Source organism: Clarias gariepinus, chromosome 12, assembly GCF_024256425.1.
Source record: "Clarias gariepinus isolate MV-2021 ecotype Netherlands chromosome 12, CGAR_prim_01v2, whole genome shotgun sequence".
Classification (NCBI taxonomy): Eukaryota; Metazoa; Chordata; class Actinopteri; order Siluriformes; family Clariidae; genus Clarias; species Clarias gariepinus.
This window is the reverse complement of record NC_071111.1, coordinates 28,007,704-28,033,412: the sequence shown is the minus strand read 5'-3', so window position 1 is coordinate 28,033,412 and position 25,709 is coordinate 28,007,704. Positions and strand designations below refer to the sequence as shown.

General features: G+C 44.4%; 1 protein-coding gene across 4 annotated transcripts in view; it reads left to right on the top strand.

Annotated features, from left to right (window-relative positions):
* Positions 1-25,709, top strand: part of LOC128534530 (NACHT, LRR and PYD domains-containing protein 12-like) — a 192,593-nt gene that overhangs the window by 141,638 nt on the left and 25,246 nt on the right. The gene's annotated exons all lie outside the window — the stretch shown is intronic.

Sequence of the window (25,709 nt, the reverse complement as noted above, 5' to 3'; positions counted from 1 at the left end):
GTAAGACACATTCTCTAATAGTGAGAATGAAGCAAAAGTTTTAGGTTTATCATTAATGTCCTGAGGAGGAAGATTGTTTCTTTTCACTGCAGACTGATGATTTGTTAGAGTCTTTGTATAGAATTTGTATCAGTAAGTTTGTGAGAAGCTGCAGAGCAAAACATGACTTGAAATTACTGTGAAATTTACACTACCAAAATACTGTGACTAATCACACAAACTGCACCTGGGACACAAACTAAATGCACTGTGTGTAAGCTGTAGGGTTTAAAAGGGAAATGCATGTGGGAAACATTTTATTTGTCTTAAAGCTGAAATAATGTTTATTTTGTAAGTGAACATAAACAGGGTTGCTTTAGGGGAAGGTGCTATCAACTTTGCTGGTAACACTGTTATGTTGCCATGGTGATTTCTGACACAGATGTATTAAGAGTTGAGAGCAGTGTCAGTGTAGAATTAGCGGGCCGTGTAGAAGCTCGACTAACTCAAAGTCGCCGCATTCGATCCAAGCTCTCTTCCAGTTCTGGACCCTCAGATCTACTACTGTCATCTCCCAGTTTGCACACAGTATCCAGGCTGAACCCCAGTTCAAACCTAGAGTCTATGCAGGTAAACAGAACCCGGATCTCCTTAGGAGAGCGTCAGTGGAGAGTCCAATCTGGCTCTTGCCTTTATTGTGGCCAGATGGGTCACTATGTATCCCAAGCCCCTCTGAAAGCAAGAACTCCTCCAGTGAATCTAGGAACTCTGGAGGGGTCAGCCATCAACCAATCTCCAATCTCCTTTAGTAAGTCACATCAGCCCCCCCCACAGGCCCTACGATTGTGTCATCAATCTCCTTCCAGGATGACTCCTCCCCGGGGACGATTAGAAAGGACAAGACCTTACGGCCATGTATCGATTACCGGAAATCGGTAATCGGAAAAGACCTCCACCGTTTTCTCGGGTTTGCTAACTTTTACCGCCGATTTATCAGGAACTACAGCTTAGTGGCAGCCCCGCTTATTGCACTCACCTCCACTAAGGTTCCTTTTGATTTGTCTGATTAGGCAGAGAATTCATTTGTCAAATTAAAGGACCGGTTCACCTCAGCACCCCTCCTCACACAACCAGATTCTGCACTCCAGTTCATAGTGGAAGTAGATGCCTTAGACTCCGGTATGGGAGCCGAACTTTCTCAGAGATCTCCAGCTGACGGTAAATTGCATCCTTGGTGCTTCTCTTACCGCCTTTCCACCGCTGAGAAGAACTATGGTATCGGAGATCGGGAGCTGCTCGCAGTAAAACTGGCGCTGGAGGAATGGAGACACTGGCTTGAGGCCCGTTTCTCATCTAGACAAATCATAAAAACCTTGAATATCTCAAGTCAGCTAAACGCTTGAACTCTTGCCAAGCCAGATGGTCATTGTTCTTTTCTCGTTTTAAATTCTCCCTAGCTTATCGACCAGGTAACAAGAATACCAAACCTGATGCCCTCTCTCGCCAGTTCATTTCGGTCACGAATGATTCTCCTCCACCGACTATTCTGCCGCCACAGTGTCTCATAGGCGCGACCTTGCTAGAGGTTGAGGCTCTTGTCAAGCAAGTGTTAAATGGGGAACCCGGTCCACCAGAAACACCACCTGGTAGACCACTAGCACGCCCGCGAGTCCGAGAATGGGGACATAGTTCGAGATTGGCCTGTCACCCCGGAGAAGCCCGTACTCTTGCACTGGTCCAACAGCGCTTCTGGTGGCCCTCTATCAGACAAGATACTTGACAGTTTGTTTCTGCCTGCGATGTCTGTACTCGCAATAAAGCCATCAATAAACCCCCAGCAGGCCTCCTAAGACCACTCCCAATACCCCACAGACCATGGTCTCACATAGCCCTAGACCTTGTTACTGGACTCCCGGACTCAAATGGCTACACCTGCATTTTAACCATCGTCGATCGTTTCTCTAAGGCGGTTCACTTTGTTCCCCTGTCTAAACTCCCCTCGGCTAAGGAAACGGCAGAGTTATTCACCCTGCATGTATTTCGCCTTCACGGTATCCCCGTAAACATGTTTCTGATCGCGGACCCAAATTCTTCGCCCAATTCTGGACAGCATTTTGTAAACCCATCGGTGCTACCCCCAGCCTCTCCTCTGGTTATTATCCACAGACCAATGGCCAGACTGAGAGAGCCAATCAGGACCTCGAAACAGCGATTCGATGTATGACCTCCCAAGAACCACACTCCTGGAGCCGGATGCTACCGTGGATTGAATACGCACATAATTCACTACCAACATCTTCCACGGGCCTCTCACCATTTTAGTGTTGTCTCGGCTACCAACCCCCTTTGTTTCCATCCCAAGAGGAGGAGGTGGTGATTCCCTCTGCCCAAGCTTTCATTTGTCGCTGTAGAAGGACCTGGCAACGTGCAAAAACTAAGCTTTGCCATGCAATAACCCTATTTAAGCGCCAAGCAGATCGCCGCCGTTCAACCGCCCCCAACCTACCGCGTTGGGCAGAGAGTCATGCTCTTCACCCGTAATGTCCCCATTAAAACAGTTTCCCACAAGATATCTCCAAGGTTCATTGGGCCCTTCACCATCTCCAAGATTATCAATCCTTGCACAGTCAGGCTACTCTTGCCAGCCACAATGCGTCGCATCAATCCCTCATTCCACGTCTCCCAGATAAGACCAATAGTTTCATGTCCATTAAATCCACCCACCCGCCCTCCTCCTCCCTGACTCATTGATGGTGGTGAGGCATTCACCGTTCACAGGCTTTTAAAAGCACGACGACGCGGTAAAGGGCTCCAATACTTAGTGGATTGGGAAGGTTATGGGCCCGAGGAGAGAAGCTGGGTTCCATCTAGATTTATCTTAGATCCTTCTCTCATTATTGATTTTCATCGAAAACACCCAGAAGCCCCATCAGTAATGCCAGGTGGTGTCCATAAGAGGGGGGGTACTGTCACTCATACAGTCGCGTTCATGGACATCGCACAAGAGTGTTTTCGCCGATATCCACAGACATTCACTCTCGGACGATTTCCCACTCCAAACATCGGGCGCCGCGATCACGCATACTTTGCCTTAGTCAAGGACTCACGCTTTTTTTGGAAATTCTCTTTCACGCTCTGCTTTCGGGGTTGTGGAGTTCCCCCCACGTCACTGACACGCCTTCTCTCTCGTCACAGGTGATTTCCCCATTCATTCTGCTCATTCACATGTGCAGCCTCTCTCCCCTCTGCTCCTGCCACATAGTGAAAGATCCTTTGTGCTTTTCTGTTAACAAAGCTGTTTGTCTGCAATTGGTTTCACTTCCGTTCAGTCACGTCCCTGACAAGCAGTTTGTTGTTTTTGTTCTATTTGCGACATAGCATTTCTTTCGAGATAAAGAACCTAAAGGAAAGGAGCCCTACTGGAAGAAGTTATATGCCAGTGACAAGCAGCATTATTTTGAGGAACTTATAGAGATCTAAAAGCATTGATCCATTGACACGGTAGCTGAAGAGTTGAATAAAGACACCAGCACATTAACCTTCTCACATACCTTACCAGACTTTTTTATTTCCTGGTTGTGTCACCTGCTTGCAAAGCATAGGCAACACATAGGGGACACTATCTATCATTCCAAATCTGTGTCGTTGTCATACTTTTCTTCTATCTCACAGCATTCATGGGAACCAAATCTTCACAAAAACTTTCTTAGGAAGCATAAATCCCCCAGGCTCATTAATTTTTAAACATAGCAGGCTTAGTGGGCAGGTGACATTTTTTTAATAAATGCTTACACTTTAACACTAGAAGCGCCGCGCCAGTGTCACCTACTAATAACGCGGTTCAGCGGTCATTTGACCGCCTATTGTTTTGAATGGGAAGCTGCTGCTGACACACAATGATCGCTAGATGGCGCTTTCACCAAGCGCAAATAGTTTAGCTCCAAGATAAACTTGCACTTGGACAATGCGCCATTCATTCCCGCGTTGATAATCAGCTGTATCTTTTTTTCATATTCAACTGAGAAAACCTACTACAGAGTCTCTAAGGGGACAAAGGAAGTGGGGAAAAAAACAAGTCAGAGGGAAAAAACAAGTCATGTTTGGAATTATAACCCAAAGTTTTTGCTTTTTTCTGCCGTTTTTTCTCCTCCTTTGTCCATCTAGGGGCTTCGTACTATAACAAGAAGGGAAGCTCTACTTAATTTTATATCGTACGGAGAAAATGTATTAGTTTGTTCATTCTATTGGAAGCTTCTGAACGTCTCGGGTGGAGCAGGAGCAGCGATTTAGTTCTGAACTCGCTTCCGTGAAATTATCGCTAAAACAATATTAAATTTGAATAAATCAGATCTACCACAGCTGATAATAAACTATGCTATGTCATAACCGAAGCAAACACCATGAATATGCCTCGTTTCGTTCAGTGTTGCTAGGCAACGGACCACGCGCCTAATCAGTATCGGTGTATTATAAACCTGCGGAAAGTTTCACTGCTTATGCTCATGTACAGTGGTTAATCAATCGGAATGTAGGTCCTACCGTCGCCGCGCTCGGCGGTACCGTTTGGCTTTGTGCGTTTGCTGGCTTTTACCGTTGAGTGGCGCTATATAACTACAGGCTGACGCCTCATGCCTTAGTTCATTCTCTGCTGGATTAATGAGACACAGAGTTTTAGAACTGCACGTAGTAGCAGATAAAATCAAGTAAAACATTGTAGTTAAACAAATTTATAATCACAGAACTAAAATGACTATACAAATGTAGAATTTAAATTAAATTAAACCTTATTAGGATCAAATTTAAACAAAATAAATGTTAACACAGTGAGCCTTTAAATTTTATCACGTGTAATTAGAAAAGACGCGTGTAGGGTTTTGTGTCGTCTTATATCTTGTGTTCTTTAAATTTATAGTAGATTTATTAACTAAAATAAATGACCATAAAAATTATAACATTGTCAGGACGTTCTACTGCGTCAGCTGATGTTGGTCATTCAGCCCCGCTTGTGTTTGTGCGTTATTATAAGAATGAAATGCAGTAGACTGTTATGATCTGTAACGGATTCGACCCATGTTGCACGGGCGGCACCATAAAGCACGGACACGAGACGAGGTCTTACGGGAAAAGGGTAATTTATTTAGGTAAAATGGGGAAGGAAAGTGTTGAAGGAGGGAGAAAGGAAAGAATGGGATAAAGGTTGTGCATGTGCAGTTCCGGGGGCTGTGCCACACTGGCATGCGGGCACACAGCTGACGATAAGTGTTGGTGCGAGTGGCAGAACTGAGCGCGTGGAGGCAGCGCTCCTGCACGCTCCCTCGTGACGGCGCTTCTCCCGCTGTCGATGGCCGGCGCGAGTTCTCGCTGACGTAAAAACCTAACCACACTTTTCCTCTTCGGCAGCGGGGCTGCGAGGGCGGGCACGGTGCGGGAGTGAAGATGCCGCGGGAGCTCGCGCAGCTTTTTCTCGCGCTGTCCTCAGCGCGGAGATCAAAGGGCGGAATTCTAGTGTCCTTGTTTAAAGCGCCTGGGCCGCGTCACATCTCCCCACTGACATGCTTTTTTTTATATTCTCCATTACATCACGTACTTCCCAGACCTTAGACAAACCTCCGCGCCTTGCTTTTATAATGCGGAGCAAGCTCGAGATCATATTAACGTTAATTATCGCCAGCCGGCACAAATAGGCGGCTCCCGTCCCTTTGCCGCCTATTCAGGGAGCCTACGGAGTGAGGGAGTAGTTATAGTAGATTTGGGCGTACACCCATCACACGCGCACGCCGTGGCAGATCATCATAATTGTCTTTAACTTGTATTTCATAAGGTTTTCCGAGCGGTGGTACAGCGCAACGGGGGTCATTATTTACTATTAAACATTAAACGAATTTACAAAACTTAATGCGTGCGATTAAGCGCTGATTCCACGTAGGAAAGTAAAGAAGAGGATCCTGATGCTCAACATTCCGGAGACCAAACCCCATTTAAATTAAATTAACAAATATTGTATGTAAATAACAATAGCCCACGTTTAAAAAAGCATTTTTATTTAGATTATAAAAAAATAATCCTGCATCTGTTTTAGGTGTTCCAGCTGCCACTGTTCTAAAATTCAAGTAAAATCAAATCTTATTAGGATCAAATTTAAGCACAATAAATGTTAACACAGTGAGCCTTTAGATTTTATCACTTGTAATTAGAAAAAAAGCGTGTATGGATTTGTGTCATCTTATTTCTTGTGTTCTTTAAATTTATAGTAGATTTATTAACTGAAATAAATGACCATAACATTAAAACAGTGTTAGGACGTTCTACTGCGTCAGCAGATGTCGGTCTTTCAGCCCCGCTTGTGTTATTGCGTTATTATAAGAATGAAATGCAGTAGACTGTCATGATTTGTAACGGGTTCGACCCATGTTACTCAAACAACTCAGTTCAGGTGTAAGTAAATGGATAGAAAGTAAATGTCTGTGCTGTTTGGGGGAGGGACGTGCTAATGATTTGGTCGGCTCTGTGTGTGTGTGTGTGTGAGTGAGAGAGAGAGGGGTGTCGCGGTCGTTTTTCAGTGAAACAAAGGCTCAGCTGAAAAATGTTAGGCACATCAGTCACTTAACCCCCAATAAAAGGTATTTGAGTGTTATGATAGTTGTAATATAACAGATGCGCACTGAATACTAAACCTAAACCAGGCACGGAGATTAATGAACTAAGATAGCCCCCATACCCGTTTAAAAAATAAATAAATAAATAAAAATACCAAAGAATATTTTTGTGTATAGACTGATTAAAAACAATGCAATTTATGCTATCATAAGGAAAATAACAAGTTCTTCCATTCCAATGATTAAAAAAGGTAACAATGTCAACTTTAGAATCTAGAATCCAGGAGATTTAAATTACACAAATTGAAATCATTGAAAGTCTCCAGAAGAGCCTCAGATTGAAGAGGTTTTTAAAGTGGGGAGAAGTGCATTTCAGTTCCTCTGAATGTATAGGTTAGAACAGCCGATTCACACCTGGGGAGGGTGAATAATTTGTATTTGATTGTTGTCTGGCATTGTAAAGCACTGTAGTGACACTAAAAGAACAACCCAGGATTAATAGGAATTCTTATACTGCATAAACATTATTTAGCACAGAAAAATTCCTCGCGCTCGGGAAAACTATGCGTGCGGTTGAGCGCTGGTTAGACTATAGGAAATTAAATCGGAGGGATTTTATTTAGACTATTAAAAAAATAACCTGCGTCTATTTTTAGGCGTGCCAGCTGCCACTTTTTAGTTAGAAGTTTTCAATACAAAGCTTATAATGCCCACATGACATGACGGAATAAGGCACGGCTGGTGATGATTGGGGTTTGTTGGGTTACAGTGGATTTTACTACGCGGTGTGAGTGCAATGGCCATGCGTCTGCTCGCGCTGACTCCGCTCTCCGCGGATGGCCGTACGGCCCCCCTCCCACCTCTCGCTCCTTTGAAGTCCCCGGGGCGCGTTCCATTTGCCCTGCTTGCATGCCGCACTTCCGCGTTGTTGCACGTGCGCTGCATACACAGCGCGTAGTAAAATCCACTGTAGCCCAACAAACCCCGAGTATTTTATAGCGCGTGGTGCAACCCCGGGCAACGATAGCAACGATAGCTCAACAGTCATGTGTAATTCTGCGGTCCCGCTGCTTCGCATGTCTGAAGGGGAGGCCGCCTAACTAGTGAGCGAGGAGCGATATTGATTTGGGCGCACGCCGTGACAGGCTGAAAAACTGTGTCAGATTAATGTGCAAAAACTATATAATAAAACTATATAAGACTACATGCCTTTATAATACTCAACTTTTATTTAAGCGCACTCACAATAACGAAAAAAACGTGATTTTGTAAGTGTTGTGATTTTGTAAGTGTTGTAAGCTGCGCTGCTCTGTATTGTTTTTGGTGAACTTGAGCGCGTCAGAAAATGAACTCAAACATTTTTTAAAATGGTCAGAGTCAGTCTGCTTGCTGTTTTCCCGACGCGTTCATAATCATTAGTCTACTTCTGCCGGTGCGCTCTGGAAAACTCCCTGCATGCGGCTGAGCGCTGATTAAAACTATGGAGTAAATTAAAGAGGAGAATCACGATGCCAAATCGAAGTCCTGAGCCCAAACCTCATTTAAATTAAATTAACAAATATTATAATTAAAAAAACAATAGCCCACGTTTAGAAACAGTTTATAAATTATTTTCGACATGAGTTGGCCCGGTGTTATGCGCAGAGCGCCGGGAGATTTCCTGAAGCTCCGAAATCGCGGGGCATTTTTTCTAAATAGATGCTATCTTTAATAACTGATGGAGGTTTTGAGCTGTATACACATGCATTCCTGCCTATACAACTCTTAAAACTACACCTGTGACACAATAACAGTAATATTTCAAACATTCTGCAGGCTGATATTTGGAGAAAGGAAAGAATAATGAATAAACCAGTTGTTGGGTCAAAATAACCCAACCAGGTGTTCATTTGTAAACTACATCTCATATGAGCCAACATGGGCAACCCAACAATGTGTTTAAAGTACCTGAAATAATCCAGAACTTAAATAACAATAAACAGATACAGAGATACGCTGTATAACGGTCACTGTTGTATTTACGGCAACGAGCGAAAATGTCACTTTGCGCCACCTGGCGGCCATTTTACGAATGACTTTGAAATGCAACTGATTTATTTTGGCCGCTGACGTTTTTACGCGGCGGTGAGCGCGACGGTAATAACCATTCCAATTGATCAACTACTGTAATAAAAGCGAGGGAAATGTGGAAGTGATGTGTGGCCACTGAATGAGAACTAAATCAAAGATTTCGGTAACTACACTGAGTGTAACATCTGCATAGTGACACTAAACAGCTGAACAACTTCACTTTTCCGTTAACCTCTGAGAAAGAAAAAAAAGCTGTATTTTGTTTGTTTATATTTAGAATGTTTATAAAAGTACACGAAGTAGGCGCGCGCGTGCACACACACACACCTCCCCTGAGCTCTCGGTCAACATCTAATGACCGTCGATATGCAAATGAGTCAAGACGTAGCCTAACGTGGTGTCGTGTCAGATTTCAGCGGTCACGGAGTGGAAAGACTTTGAAGCAGTTGCAGCGTTTTTTCAGTTAAAACAAGCACAGCAATGAGTCCACGTTGTTTCACTGGTTATGACATAGTGACACTAAACAGCTGAACAACTTCACTTTTCCGTTTACCTCTGAGAAAAAAAAAGTTGTATTTAGTTTGTTTATATTCAGAGTAACACCTTCCAACCACCTCTCATAGTCTATTGTTAGTTTTAATGATTTGGCAGAAACTAATTATCACTACATAAGTACCCCAACACCATTGATCATGAGTTTCAGCTGAAACTAATTCTATACATGCAACAGAAAATGTAGATGCAGATTCCAAATGTATAAAGATGCATGCTATATATATATATATATATATATATATATGTGTGTGTGTATTCGATGCATGCTATATATATATATATATATATATATGTGTGTGTGTGTGTGTGTGTGTATGTGTGTGTAATCGAGGCTGGCTCTATTCAGGGGCAAGAGGGGCAGCGCCCCCTCAACTAAATGTCTGCACATGTTAATATTGTGGCGTGGGTGGGGTTTGACAGACGACCATCATGCTTTGCGGGAGGGGTTATGATGTGTTCACCGTGTTGGGGAAAGGTGTTTGGGGTAGTGGCTTCGGCCAGGTTGTGTGTGTGTGTGAATAGATGTCTGTTTAGTGATTGTGGAATGTGCTGTTGCTTAATAAAATACTCCCAGCCATTTGCATTGGGCAGCCAGGAAGCTCACTTGTCTCTCCAAGTTCTGCTTAGCGGTAAAAACGCTACAATTGGTGTCAGAAGTGGGATGGAGAGTAACGGCTTAAAGCGCACGCCAGAGAAAGCTACAGCTCCGTGCGCCGTCAGCCGGCGAGGCGACCTGCAGCTGCACCTGCCGTCCTACAACGGCGCTGTCGAGCCCCACGCATTCATCGCCCAGGTGGAGCTAGCCGCTGACTTCGCGGGCTGGTCCCCGGCGGAAACAGCCGTCCGGGTGGCCCTCTCGCTGGACGGCGAAGCACTCCGGGCGTTGGAAGACCTCCGGCCGGATGAGCGGAAGGACTGGGCGAAGTTGCGGGAGTCGCTCCACTTCCGGTTCGGCGCGAATGACCGTAACGAGGCCGCGTGCGAGGAGCTGGCAACCCGCGTGCGGAGCGCCTCCGAGCCACTAGGGGCGTTCGCCATGGACCTGAGATCTCTCGCACGCCGGGGCTACCCGGAATTCGGGCCCGTCCAGCAGGAAGAGCTAGCACGGCGTGCGTTCCTGCGGGGAATTCGGCCGTCGCGGCTTCGTGAGCACATCCGGCTGGCGGCACCGGCGTCCCTGTTTGAGGCGCTGCGCGAAGCCGAGCGCGCAGAGCCCATCATGGCAGACCACCACGGCGAAAGAGCCGAGCGTTTTCCCGTGGCTCGGGGCCGCTCGGTAGGTGAACCTAGCCGGGGACAGGGCTACCCGTCGCGGCTAGGCCTCGACTCAGCCGCCGAGATTCCGCGACCACGCCGAGGCCAGGGACTGACGGATTACCGCTGCGACGTTCCCAGGCCTGAGGACAACGTACTCCAGCAGTCGTTAAAACTAGCCGAGGAGAAGCCGCCCCCTACAGCCGTCTTTGCTTCCCCAACGGCCGGGTCCAACTTCCGGTCAGGACGCGTAGGAAATCGCGCGGGTGTCTACGTGAACTGTGGCCTGGACAATGTTTCGCTACGGGCGCTCGTGGACACTGGCTCTACGGTTTCGCTGCTACGCTGGGGAGTATTAGATCAAGGCGAGCGCGGTTGTGTGCTGCCAGACCCGGCTTTGAGCATTCGCACCGTATCGGGAAGTTATTTGAAGATACGGGCCTGTCGCACAGTGCTAATACAAGTAGGTGCAATCATTCTTTCCCATCCGTTTTTTGTAGCAGACATCGAGGATGATTGTATCTTGGGTTTAGACATTTTGGAAAGGTGGGGTGCGGTACTGAATCTCGTGGACGGAACTCTGCGCGGTAACTTCGGGTTAGCCAGGTTGCTAGTGCCCAAAGCGCAGCCGGACGGGTTAGAAGCACGCACCAGGGGGGCGGAACTTCCGGTGGACGCGCCATGTAAACATCCGGTAGCCGACCGAGCTAGGATAATGGCCGAGCTAATGCAGCGTAGCAGTGTAGGCCTTAGCCAGTCACAGACCGACACCGTGAAGTCCCTTTTGCACGAGTTCGCGGATATTTTCGCGGTAGATGAGCGCGGGTGCACACATACCAATCTGGTGCAGCACACGATCGATACGGGTAACGCAGCGCCTGTTCGGCTACATCCGCGACGCCTCCCATTAGCTAAACGAGCTATCGCCGAGCAGAAGCTGCGCGAGATGGCCGACTCGGGCGTCATAGAGCCAGCGTCCGGTCCGTGGTCTTCACCCGTTGTGCTCGTGCGTAAAAAGGACGAATCGTGGCGGTTTTGTGTGGACTACCGGCGGTTAAACGAGGTGACGCGTAAAGATTCTTATCCGTTACCGCGGATAGATGACGCGCTGGAACACGTTGCGGGCTCGGCGTGGTTTAGCTCGTTGGATTTGCGTAGCGGGTATTGGCAAGTAGAGCTCGCCCCGGAAGCACGACCAAAAACCGCGTTCTCGATCGGCCAAGGGCTATGGCAATTCCGGCGCATGCCGTTCGGCCTCTGTAACGCGCCAGCGACGTTCGAACGGTTGATGGAGAAAGTGTTGACTGATATTCCTCGCAATCGTTGTGTAGTTTATCTGGACGATTTATTGGTGCACGGCAAGGAGTTTGAGGTCGCGCTAGCTAACTTACGCGAAGTATTTTTGGCTATCCGGCGGGCGAATTTGCGGCTCAACCCCAAAAAGTGCCAGCTGTTGAGGCGGGAGACGGGTTTTCTAGGATACGTAATTAGTGCTAGAGGTATTGCCACCGATCCAGCGAAAATTGCGGCAGTTCAGAATTGGCCTGAACCGCTAAATGTGTCACAACTGCGCACCTTCCTCGGGTTAGCCTCTTACTATCGCCGGTTTGTGAAGGATTTTGCCACGATCGCCAGTCCGCTGCACGGGCTCACAAGGAAGAATCAGCCGTTTCGCTGGGACAGGGTGCACGCGCGTGCTTTTACTCGGTTACGGGAAGCTTTGGTCACGTCGCCCGTTCTCGGATATCCTGATACATCTCGTATGTTTATCCTCGACACGGATGCAAGCGATGTAGGGCTGGGGGCCGTCCTGTCTCAGGTTTCCGAGGGTAAAGAGCATGCTATAGCTTACTTCAGCCGCGCGTTGTCAGGACCAGAGAGGAACTACTGCGTCACCCGGCGCGAGCTGCTAGCGGTCGTCGCGGCCCTTAAACATTTTAGGCCGTATTTATACGGGCAATCCTTCCTGCTGCGGACCGATCACGCTTCGCTGATGTGGCTGCTTAGTTTTAAAGAGCCCGAGGGGCAGTTAGCGCGATGGCTCGAGCGGTTGCAGGACTACCATTTTACCGTTCAGCACCGAGCGGGAAAACTGCATGCCAACGCCGATGCTTTATCCCGCCGGCCGTGCAGCAAAGAGCGTTGTCGACACTGCGAGCGGGTGGAGGAGAGCGCGGGTGATTGCGACATCGAACACTCTCCGACCCCCGTGAAGCCGAATGTTCTCCCTGCGCAGTCCCCCGGAGCCCCCGTCGGTAATCAGCCGTCCGATCCGGTGTGCAGCCGAGTTATCGCGTCGCGTAAACCATCGCCTGTAGCCGTTTCGCCTGTGCCCCAGATGGACAGTGACCAGCTAACTGCCGAGCAGGAGAAGGATCCGGCGCTGCAGCGGGTGCTGGGGTGGGTTAACGCGGGCCAGAGACCGGATTATGCCGCGGTTGCTCACCTGGGGCCCGAGGAAAAAGCTCTCCACTCGCAGTTCAACCGACTAGTGTTGCGTGGAGGTTTACTATACCGTCACTGGGAACGACCGTGCGGCGCTGGCGAATATTTTCAGCTGCTGGTGCCGCGGAATCTGCGGTCACGAGTGTTGGGACTGGTACACGGGCATGCGGGTGCGGGACACTTCGGAGTCACTAAAACGCTGCGGCGGTTGCGTGCTCGCTTCTACTGGCCGGGCTGCCACACAGATAGTGAACTCTTTGTGCACAGATGCGACGTCTGCACGGCAAAGAAGGGACCTACCCAGCGCTCACGGGCACCCCTGCAAGACTTTCGGGTGGGGGCGCCTATGGAGCGTATGGGCGTGGACATTCTTGGGCCGTTTCCTATCTCCGATCGCGGGAACCGGTATGTGCTGGTGGCCATGGATTATTTCACCAAGTGGCCGGAGGCGTTTGCTGTCCCTGACCAGAGCGCTTCCACCACGGCTCGAGTGCTGGTGGATGAGGTGTTCTGCCGATTCGGCGCCCCGGAGCAGTTGCACAGTGACCAGGGGCGTAACTTCGAGGCGGAGGTGTTTGCGGCGGTGTGCGAGCGCCTCGGGGTGAAAAAGACCCGCACCACGCCCCTTCATCCGCAGAGTGACGGCCTCGTGGAACGCTTCAATCGAACGCTCACCACCCAACTCGCCGTGCTTACCAGCGATCGGCAGAAGGATTGGGACGAACATTTGCCTCTCGTGCTTTGGGCTTATCGCACAGCAGTGCAGGAGTCCTCACAGTTGACGCCAGCTGCGTTAATGTTCGGTCGCGAGTTGCGCACGCCCGTGGACCTTGTGTTCGGGTCCCCCCCACAAGTGGATTTACCCACGAAGCCGGGGTTGGATTATTTTTTTGTACTGAAAGACAAACTGTTCCGTGTCCACGAGTTGGCACGTAGACACTTGGCGGACGCCGGTGTTAAGCAGCGCCGCGTGTATGACACTCACAGCCAGGGGCGAGACTTTGCTGCTGGGGAGCAGGTGTGGGTGTATTCCCCCGGAAGGAAAAGGGGGCTCTCGCCTAAACTCATGTCTCACTGGGTGGGCCCCTGCACGGTCATTGCCCAGCTCTCCGATGTAGTCTACCAGGTGCGGTTGACGGGGCGGTCGCGAGTGGTCGTGCTCCACCGAGACCGTCTCGCTCCCTATCAGCCCAATGCCAGTGAAACATTGAACTCCGTGGAGGCCCGTCCGCCTCGGGAGGGGGGCTGCACCCCTCCTTCCACCGCGGAAGGACTCCGGCGTTCACAACGCCAGCGCCGGCCACCGTCACGCCTCCAGGACTGAGTTCGCCATGGTGACCGGGGACGGTCACAGCTCGGGTGGGGGCATTGTGGCGTGGGTGGGGTTTGACAGACGACCATCATGCTTTGCGGGAGGGGTTATGATGTGTTCACCGTGTTGGGGAAAGGTGTTTGGGGTAGTGGCTTCGGCCAGGTTGTGTGTGTGTGTGAATAGATGTCTGTTTAGTGATTGTGGAATGTGCTGTTGCTTAATAAAATACTCCCAGCCATTTGCATTGGGCAGCCAGGAAGCTCACTTGTCTCTCCAAGTTCTGCTTAGCGGTAAAAACGCTACAATATAATCCTAAAATTAATATATTACAAGTTGATAAACTGATCTGCGGTAGCAGAGAAATCCGCTGAAAAAGGGACACTACACAATACGGTATTAGATGTCCCTCATGTCCCTCTGCTGTGCGTATTCATTCACAGGCTGCAGCGCGCGTGCGCACACACACACACACACACACACACACACCTCCCCTGAAGCAGTCGCAGCGTTTTTCAGTTACAACAAGCACAGCGATGAGTATAAGAATAAAATAAGGTAACAGTTTGGTCTGTGTAGTTAGTGCTCATTTTGAATAAATAAATGAATAACACATTCCAACCACCTCTCAAGAGAGTGCCATAATTTTGCAAAAATACTTGCAAAACATCAGCATACATTGGAGGGAACTTCTGAGGTGGTCAGTGATTGATTGCACGGTCGTTCGGAGGGGGTTGTGATCACACCTACAGTTCTTTTGTTCTAAGCTGTCGGTCAAATATCTCTCCACTGAAATGGAAGCACAAAATTGAGGGGCAACATGCAAGAGATTTCAGCATCTCGCCGAACAGTATACTAAGCTGTTTATAAAAATAAGACACTGTTTGTTTTTTTATTTTGTTATCTTTCTCGTGTTTACCTTGTACTGTACAATGTATATTCCTTTTATTAATGAATTGCTGTAAATAAACTACATATGCAGTTGATTTACCAGAAAGGACTTTTCAGTTTTTGTGTGCTAAACTAAACTTTAGGGTCAAGTAATAGCGATTTTATTTGAAAAGTATATATATATATATATATATATATATATATATATAGGGAAAGGTTAAGAAACACGCTGAAGCGGAATATATATATATATATATATATATATATATATATATATATGTATATATATATATATATATATATATATATATATATATATATATAGCATGCATTTTTATACATTTAGAATCTGCATCTACATTTTCTGTTGCATGTATAGAATTAGTTTCAGCTAACACTCATGATCAATGGTGTTGGGGTACTTATGTAGTGATAATTAGTTTCTGCCAAATCATTAAAACTAACAATAGACTATGAGAGGTGGTTGGAAGGTGTTACTCTGAATATAAACAAACTAAAGACAGATTTTTTTTCTCAGAGGTAAACAGAAAAGTAAAGTTGTTCGGCTGTTTAGTGTCACTATGTTATAACCAGTGAAACAACGTGGACTCATCGCTGTGCTTTTTGTAACTGAAAAAAACGCTGCAACTGCTTCAAAGTCTTTCCTCTCCGTGACCGCTGAAATCCGACACGACACCACGTTAGGCTACGTCTTAACTCATTTGCATATCGACGGTCATTAGATGTTGACCGAGGGCTCAGGGGAGGTGTGTGTGTGTGTGTGCGTGCGCGCCTACTTCGTGTACTTTCTACATTCTAAATATGAAAAAACAAAATACAGCTTTTTTTCTCAGAGGTAAACGGAAAAGTGAAGTTGTTCAGCTGTTTAGTGTCACTATGCAGATGTTACACTCAGTGTAGTTGATTTTTGATTCAGTTCTCATTCAGTGGCCACACATCACTTCCACATTTCCCTCGCTTTTATTACATGAGCATAAGCAGTGAAACATTCCTCAGGTTTATAATACACCGCGGCAAAGTGAACCGCGTTCCCGCCGATTAGGCGCGTGGTCCGTTGCCTAGCAACACTGAACGAAACGAGGCATAATCGTGGTGTTTGCTTCGGTTATGACATAGCATAGTTTATTATCTGCTGTGGTAGATCTGATTCATTCAAATTTAATAATGAGGCTTTATATCCTCAGGCGGGGTCATTACATATGTAATATGTAAAACAATATTGTTTTAGAGATAATTTCACGGGAGCTTCTAACAGAACGAACAAACGAATTAATTTTCTCAAAACCTTATAAAATATCGCTGATTATCAACGCCAGAACGAATGGCGAATTGTCGATATTTTACGGAAGCATATATATATATATATATATATATATATATATATATATATATATATATATATATAAACTGCATATATGGAATGAAACCTGAGATAGTTACATATGACGCATAAATGAATGACGCATAAATAGTATGCGCGATCCCTTGCGCCATCTGCTGAGAGAAATGAGAATCGCAGGTTGGAAAAGGCAGGAAACGTCATGCCGCCGCGCAGCTGTCAGCGATTTCACGTAAATAAGAGCAAAATAGCTTCATACTGGCTTTTACTGGTGCGATTTAAAAAATTTAAGCATACAGGGTGATTAAGCTCACAGATCTAGGAAAAGTCATAAAAGGAAGGTCCTGGAATTTGATCGAGAGTGAATTATTTTTTTTTTTACCCCCTTGCGCTTCTAGTGTTAAGGTAAGGTGGCACTCCTGTGGGCTATTAACTATCAAACTAAAGAAGGAATGCAAAAAAGCAAGGAAGAGTGTGCAGGAATGCAGTAGCTTGATGCTCTACTTTTTAGTGTTTTTTAAGTGTGTGCTTTTAATTAATTTATTTGTCACATGATCATTTTAATTGCAGTTGCCAGAATCCCACATACAGCCATCAAGATCTTTTAATTCTGGGTCCAAGTATAATCAGGGTGTCACAAGTGAATTTCTACACACACACACACACACACACACACACACACACACACACAACTTATCAGAGGAGATATCCATAACTTTCTGAGCCACTGTAGATAACTGTCAGCTCTGACATGGTTCAGAGGTAGAGAAAACAGAAATCAAAAGTGGGGATGCTTGTTTCGACATGCTTGCTAGGCTAAAGAAACAAGTGCACCCTGTTTCATCCAGTTGATAACAGCTACGGTCAGTCATTCCTGGTACCCCAGACCATTGAGCTAGAGCCCATATGACATTTCTTTGGGATAGAAACAAAGAGGAAGAGAGGGGTGTTTTCTTTTATGGACATATAAACTGGCCTAATGATTACAAAATGATAATTTGTGGTACATGACTGTTGAACCAGACCATTTTACCCTCCACATGAGTTCCTGTTGTTATAATTAAAGCTGTTAACATCCCATTAAATGCTAATATTAGCATAGCATTAGCCTATCTGCTTACTTTTTCCATAGTTTGAACAGCACATCAAATGTCCCACACACAGGAAAAAAAACTCTGGACAAAGTATACTCAAACATTAAGAATGGTTTTAGAACAATACAACTACCACATCTGGGCCTGTCAGACCACCTGTCCATACTCCTAATCACAATGTGGTGGCAAGGAAAATCTCCCACATGCAGCATAGCAACATACCACCCTGCCTAAAGTCTTCTACTATCATTCCTCCAGCCTCAGTGACTACCATCCAATTGCACTCACTCCAATCATAATATGCCACTGAATTAACTTTCCTTACCAGTTTAAGTGGGCCAATGTACCACGGAGCCAATTTTCTTGCCTCCACCTTCAGCAGGAGGTCCCTGGTGGATAACCAGACCCACTGTCCCGAGCAAAGTTTGGGTCCCCTCTGCCTTTTTGCATTGGCCGCAAGGGTTGCCTTTCCTGCTGCAGGGAAGAGTGCCATAGAGTTTTGTGGGTGAATTTCACCCTGATCAAATGGTCAGCCCAGAAGGAGTTGGGGAAGCCATGCACGTCAGGGAGCGCTCCAGGTCTTGGTGGCCCTCTCTGTTTGTCCATTTAACTTCAGGTGGCCCTGATTAGGCGACAGAAGGCCTTGTAGAACTGGCTGGGAAACTGTGGTCCACCATTAGAGACCAGGTCGAAGGGAAGGTCGTGGAGGTGTACCACAAGCTGTAATATTAGATGTGTAGTTTCCTTCGCTGATGGGAGCTTTTGCCGAGGAATAAACTTGCAAGCTTTAAAAACTACGACTAATACGTATTACAGTGTATCCCTTAGGGAGAGGCAACCCTGTTAGAAAATCCAGAGAATGGTGGGACCATGGTCTGGATGGGACAGGCGATGGGCGATGGGTGTAGCAGCCCATGAGCCCTCCTTATTTTGCACACAACAGGCCATGCTGCCACATAGACTTGGATGTCTTTGTCCATGCCGGGCTACCACAGGCGATGGTGCAGGAACTCAGTTCTGGCCACCCCTGGATGGGGTGCAAAAGAGGACGTGTGACCCCAAGAAAGGGCCTGAGCTCGGACGGCGGCTGGCATGTATAGTTTGCCCGGGGGCCCCCCTCCTGGGTCTGACTCTTGTCGTTGGGCCTGAAGGATTACCGTTTACTGTTTATTGCCCAGAACACTGGGGCTATGATCCACAGGGGCCATTATTATGGGCTCTTAGACTAGTTCCCGAGAAGGGGATCTCATTGCCGTGACAAGGCATTGGGCTTCATGGTTCTTAGAGCCTGGTCTATATGTCAACACATAATCGAACCTGGTGAAGAAGTGGGACAACCTTGTAACGATTAGCTAACTTTATATTACTTAAGGTATAAAAAACCTTAACAAAGAACACTTTGTGTTCATAAAAATAATATTTTGTTAATATATATTTGTTTATTCATGTCTACTGATGAAGTCGACACATTTTTACGTTTTAAATGAGATATGTTGGCATATTCACGAGTCAGGACATTCGCATAGTTAACACTATCAGATAGCCTACTATCAGGAAATTAAATTAATTTAAAGACCATTTAAAAAAAGTCCTAGATAAACTGTAGATAAAGTCCTTCCATGCACTATCTGGCAGATATTCAGTGAAGCGCAACACATTTATTTAAATTCCCGAATGTTGCGCCAAATTGTAGCACCTCACAGGAAAACATTCGCATTCTTAATGGCCACATATGTAATTCGGACATGCTAAACTATTAAATAAGCTGCACACATACAACAATGCAAATAACAAAAAGTAGTTGTGTATCCAAGTGCTTAGGCTAACTTGGCAAGGTCTAATTTACTAATATATTGTCAGCTAACATAAAGGTCAACCTACTGTAATGCCCACGTTATACCCTCTCTTAAGGCTAATGCTGATAGGTGCTGGAATAAGGACAAAATACAATATTAATAGGACAAAAAAACTATATTAGTGTTTTACAAAATTTTCTTTTGCATGCCACCTTTTCAAGCACACTTTCTCATACATCTGGCAAATGTAAAGTTAAGCAGGGATTTCCCATTTGTGAGCAGTATGCTTCTCCAAGCTGTTACTTAAAAATGAGGATATTATCCAGGAAGACGAACATAAATCGATTCATCATACCCCGGAAAGCCTCATTTATAAACCACTGAAAAACAGCAGCTACATTAGTAAGACCAAACGGCATGACCAGATCCTCATAGTGGCCTGCTGCATGATAAATGCTGTTTTCCACTCGTCTTCTGCCTTAATGCAAACTAGGTTATACACACTGCAAAGGTCCTAAGGCTGAGTTCATTAAAGGGATGGGGTATTGGTTTTCCACCCCGGTAATTAATAAATTTATAGTAATTAATACATTAATATTAAGACGTCCTTTTTTTAATGAAAAAGAAACCCGCCCCTTCTGGAGAAGAGCACCTCCGTATTGTACTTTTCCATGGCTGATTGCTACATGGAAGAATTTGGGAACATACTCACTTCTGACTGAAGAGTTAATTATTTTTAACAGGGGTTCTGTTATTGCTGGTACTACTGTATCTGCTTAAGAAAATGTGTCAGTATAGGACCTTTAAAGGCATGTGGAGATCCACAAGGGTTAGTTTTAGGATCTCTGCTGTTCTTCATATACATGCTTCTATTGGGTGACATCATCAAAAGACAAATGTGCTCACACTCCAGCTTGCACTTAGAAGGATGTACTATTACTATGAGCTGTGTTTTTCAACAGTGAAAAATTGTGGGTGTAATGTTAGACAGTATCTTGTCCTTTAAAAATCATATTTCCAATATTACAAACCGGATTCCCAAAAAGTTGGGACACTATACAAATCGTGAATAAAAACTGAATGCAATGATGTGGAGGTGCCAACTTCTAATATTTTATTCAGAATAGAACATAAATCACGGAACAAAAGTTTAAACTGAGAAAATGTATCATTTTAAGGGGAAAATATGTTGATTCAAAATTTCATGGTGTCAACAAATCCCAAAAAAGTTGGGACAAGGCCATTTTCACCACTGTGTGGCATCTCCCCTTCTTCTTACAACACTCAACAGACGTCTGGGGACCGAGGAGACCAGTTTCTCAAGTTTAGAAATAGGAATGCTCTCCCATTCTTGTCTAATACAGGCCTTTAACTGTTCAATCGTCTTGGGCCTTCTTTGTCGCACCTTCCTCTTTATGATGCGCCAAATGTTCTCTATAGGTGAAAGATCTGGACTGCAGACTGGCCATTTCAGTACCCGGATCCTTCTCCTATGGAGCCATGATGTTGTGATTGATGCAGAATGTGGTCTGGCATTATCTTGTTGAAAAATGCAGGGTCTTCCCTGAAAGAAAAGACGTCTGGATGGGAGCATATGTTGTCTGCATTGATGGTGCCTTTCCAGACATGCAAGCTGCCCATGTCACATGCACTCATGCAACCCCATACCATCAGAGATGCAGGCTTCTGAACTGAGCGTTGATAACAACTTGGGTTGTCCTTGTCCTCTTTGGTCCGGATGACATAGCGTCCCAGATTTCCAAAAAGAACTTTGAATCGTGACTCGTCTGACCACAGAACAGTCTTCCATTTTGCCACACTCCATTTTAAATGATCCCTGGCACAGTGAAAACGCCTGAGCTTGTGGATCTTGCTTAGAAATGGCTTCTTCTTTGCACTGTAGAGTTTCAGCTGGCAACGACGGATGGCACGGTGGATTGTGTTCACTGACAATGGTTTCTGGAAGTATTCCTGAGCCTATTCTGTGATTTCTTTTACAGTAGCATTCCTGTTTATGGTGCAGTGTCGTTTAAGGGCCCGGAGATCACGGGCATCCAGTATGGTTTTACACCCTTGATCCTTACGCACAAAGATTGTTCCAGATTCTCTAAATCTTTGGATGATGTTATGCACAGTTGATGATGATAACTGCAAAGTCTTTGCAATTTTTCGCTGGGTAACACCTTTCTGCGCAACATTGTGGGAATTGGTGATCCTCTACCCATCTTGGCTTCTGAGAGACACTGCCACTCTGAGAAGCTCTTTTTATACCCAATTATGTTGCCAATTGACCTAATTAGTGTTAATTGGTCTTCCAGCTCCTTGTTATGCTCAAATGTACTTTTTCCAGCCTCTTATTGCTACTTGTCCCAACTTGTTTGGGATTTGTTGACACCATTAAATTTTGAATCAACATATTTTTCCCTTAAAATGATAATTTTTTTCAGTTTAAACTTTTGTTCCGTGATTTATGTTCTATTCTGAATAAAATATTAGAAGTTGGCACCTCCACATCATTGCATTTAGTTTTTATTCACGATTTGTATAGTGCCCCAACTTTTTTGGAATCCGGTTTGTACAAAAAAAACAAGCTTGGGAACATTTTATCCATATCTGATGCAGAAAAGCTAGTTCATGCATTCATGACCTCCAGACTGCACTATTGTAATGCATTGCTAGGTGGTTGTTCTGGATCCTCAATAAACTAGCTAGTTAGTCCTAAGCTACAGTTAGTCCTTAGCTTCTAAGCTTTGGAATAGCCCTCCTGATAATGTTCGGGGCTCATACACAATCTCTCAGTTTAAAAGCAGACTCAAGACACATCTCTGGCATATACATGATTCATCCCATAATCATACTCCAGTAAATTTAAATGCACATTCTCATCTAGTGCTGCAAATATAATGAACGACAACTACGCTAATGGTTTTCCACCTGTTCTTTCTTTTTCTACCCATCCTGAGGCACCTGGAGATTGTGCCCGCTCCAGTCGATAAAGGTCAACCATGCAAGGATCTTAAGACGTGTTCGGAGCTACACATGCTGCTTCCCGGCTTTTTAACAACCCTGTGCCCTCTAAAAAAATTTTATTGAGGTGAATTGCACCTTTCAGGTTCACCTGCATACGGCTTGGGGGGTAGTAGGTGCATCTCGGCTACGAGAGGGGGACGATTGCACCACTGCTCAGAGAACGGGAACTCACAAGCAGACTTTTGGTGAAGTGCGGACATTCTGTTATGATGTGGAGGGATGGCGCATGATTCTAGCACATTTGGGTATTTTTGAGCTGTGGAAGTGCTTGTGCACACTTTCAGGAGGCTGTCCTCTTTGGGAAAAACATACGGTAGGTAGCCAGTTGGAATGGTTATTACCGTCGCACCGTAAAAACAACAGCAGCCAAAAATAAATCAGTTGTATTTCAAAGTCATCCGGAATAAAACTGATCCAAAAGTTGGAAAAACAGCAAGCAGACTGACTCTGACCATTTTAAAAATTCATTGATAAATTAGCGATATCCCGGACCATATTCAAAAGGAATTGCAAATTACATTTGCAATTGCGTTTTCCATATGTGGATGCACAAAGTGTGCCATAATTTAAATGCAATTGCAAACTTTGCATTACCGTTTGTTGTTTCGCCTTCATGAATGCACACTGACTGCCAAATTTCAAATAAAAAAGAAAAGTCCATTTGCATTTGTATTTCCCATGTGTTACAAGTCATGAACCTGCCATATTTAAATATCAATGACCACGTTTGCTTTTTCACTTTCTCTGCGTTGCGCGTCAAGCCGGCCAAAATTCAAACGCAATTGCTAATTCATTTGCAATTGCATTTCCATCACGTTATACAGAAACCTGTCAATCAGCATCAGGGGTGTGTCTATACTGTGGGGCGGGATTATGTGGGGAGTAACGTCACTCACAGTCGCCAACCAAGAGGGGAAAATTTGAGCAATGGAGGTGAACCAAGATTATCTCATTTGTTTATCAAGAAATAAACAGACAAAAAAATCGCATATTTTCTTACTCTGAAGTGGACAGAGAAGCTATTACAAATAAATATATTTTTTAGATCTTCTCCTGTTACAGCCTGCTGAAGCTAAACCTGTCAGAAACGCTGCTTAACGGAGCTTTATAGCAATGGAATCACTAAGAGACCGTCTAAAAAGTGCATAACCAAGAATCAACCGTTTGTTTACAGAAGAATACACAAGTTTACAAAGAAATACCTCATAGGACATTAAACATATTACACTATTAGGCTACAGTATGGATTTTTTGCTTATTAATTTGTTTGTTTAGTTAATTAATAATTATTTTAATGTACATTTTAAAATAAATGATTACACAGACAATTCTTGTGGCAATAAAACAGAATTTGTTAAAAGAGAGTTAGGGTGTTTTTTTATTATTAAAATTATAATAATTGTAAAGATATGTATGAAAATGAATGCACTTTGGTACAGTCTATTATGAGTTGCAACAAAAATTCAATAACTTTTTTGCTATAGAAATTTAGCATTTAGAAAATGTAAAACCAACTGTACTATAATGCACTCTATCCTTGCTAATAACTACAACCCTTACCATTGTAATTCTCAGTTTGATATTAATTCAGTTAATCTTTTTATTGATTTAAAAAGAAAATACAATAAAAATAAAATTAAACTGAAACTGATAGAGTGGATTATAGTACTGTACAACTGGTTTTAAATGTGTAATCCACATAACGAAAAAGCTATTGAACTTTATTTTTGTAATGTTATGCGCTAAAATGCCTCCACTGATTACCCCTCCCCCTACATAACCTCTATCAAATATTATATTAGAACATAATTTAATAGGTTTATAATTTACAAATTGCACCAAATGAATTTGATTATAAAATAAGCATTGGGAAATATTATATAAATTATATATATTTTTCATATATTTTTATATTGCTTATTTATAATAAAAAATTGCATCATGTAATTTTTCATCCTAAACAATATTTATTTAGTGTAAACATTTTTGTATTACATGACAAAGCCCTGCAAAATAAATGTTCCACAAATAAACATTATATGGGAATTTGTATTACGTGTCTTAATTTTCGTGTATCAATTTGTCACATGCCCAACAGAATAGACCTGCCCCTGATGCTGATTGACAGGTTTCCGTCTAACGTGTTGGAAATGCAATTGCAAATGGATTTTTCTGACGTGCTCAAGTTCACCAAAGACAATACAGAACAGCGCAGCTTGTTTGCTTTCAAATATTACAAAATCATAACGTTTATTAGTTATTGTGAGTGCGCTTAAATAAAAGTGGAGTCTTATAAAGGCTATGTAGTTATATGTTTTATATAGTTTTATTATATAGTTTTTGCAAATTAATCTGGCAAACTTTTTCTGATGCACACCCAGAGTCAGTTTTCTGAAAGGCTAGATATAAAGGTATGCATTTACTTTGCTTAAATATGATGCAAATAAGAAACTCATATTTAATTTAAAATTAACATTTGTACTGTAGTTTTGGTACTGTGATTGTAAATTCGTTTAATGTTACACTTTCTATGCGGCAGTGGTACAGCGCAACAAGGGTGCTACTGGGATGTAAAAATGCAATTTATTAAAATGTTTTCATTATTTATCAAGGAAAATCATGATGATCATAACAGCCTACTGCTTTTAATTCTTCTAATGTTTTTAAATTTAAGCTTCAGGAAATTCTCAGGTGCTCTACGAATAACACCGGCCCAACGCGGCCTCACCTTGTAAAGAATTTCAGAAAATTACCACTGGCTGTGATGTCTCTGTAATTATTAAAACAGCGCATGTATTTTATTTTGGGTATAACTGGTATTCTTTGGTATACTGTAATATGCTTATAGTATAATATATCGCGCATCCTGTACTCTGCATTTCAGACTCTTTGGTGAAGGCTGTTGATGTTTGTTTTAAAGGTTTTCTTGTCTTTAAACTACACAAAGCAATGTCTTTCCACCTGGGAGTTTCTCCAACATACTATATGTCTAATTGATGGACATGAGTCCTCTTCTGTTGCATTTTTAAGGACAACAGATTTTTCAGCCTGTCACGGCGTGCACCCAAAACGATATCGCTCCTCGCTTACTAGCTAGGAGGACCCCTCTTCAGATATGCAAAAAAGCGGGGGCCACGGAATTAGGCACAGCTGGTAAGCTATCCTTGCTAATGATCCGGGCTTGCACCTCGCGCTACAAAATACAGCGGGGAGTGTAGGTCTGTTGGGTTGCAGTGGATTTTACTACGCGGTGTGAGTCCAATGCGCGCGCAACAACGTAGAAGTGCGGCATGCAAGAGGGGCAAATGGAACGCACCCTAGGGACTTCAA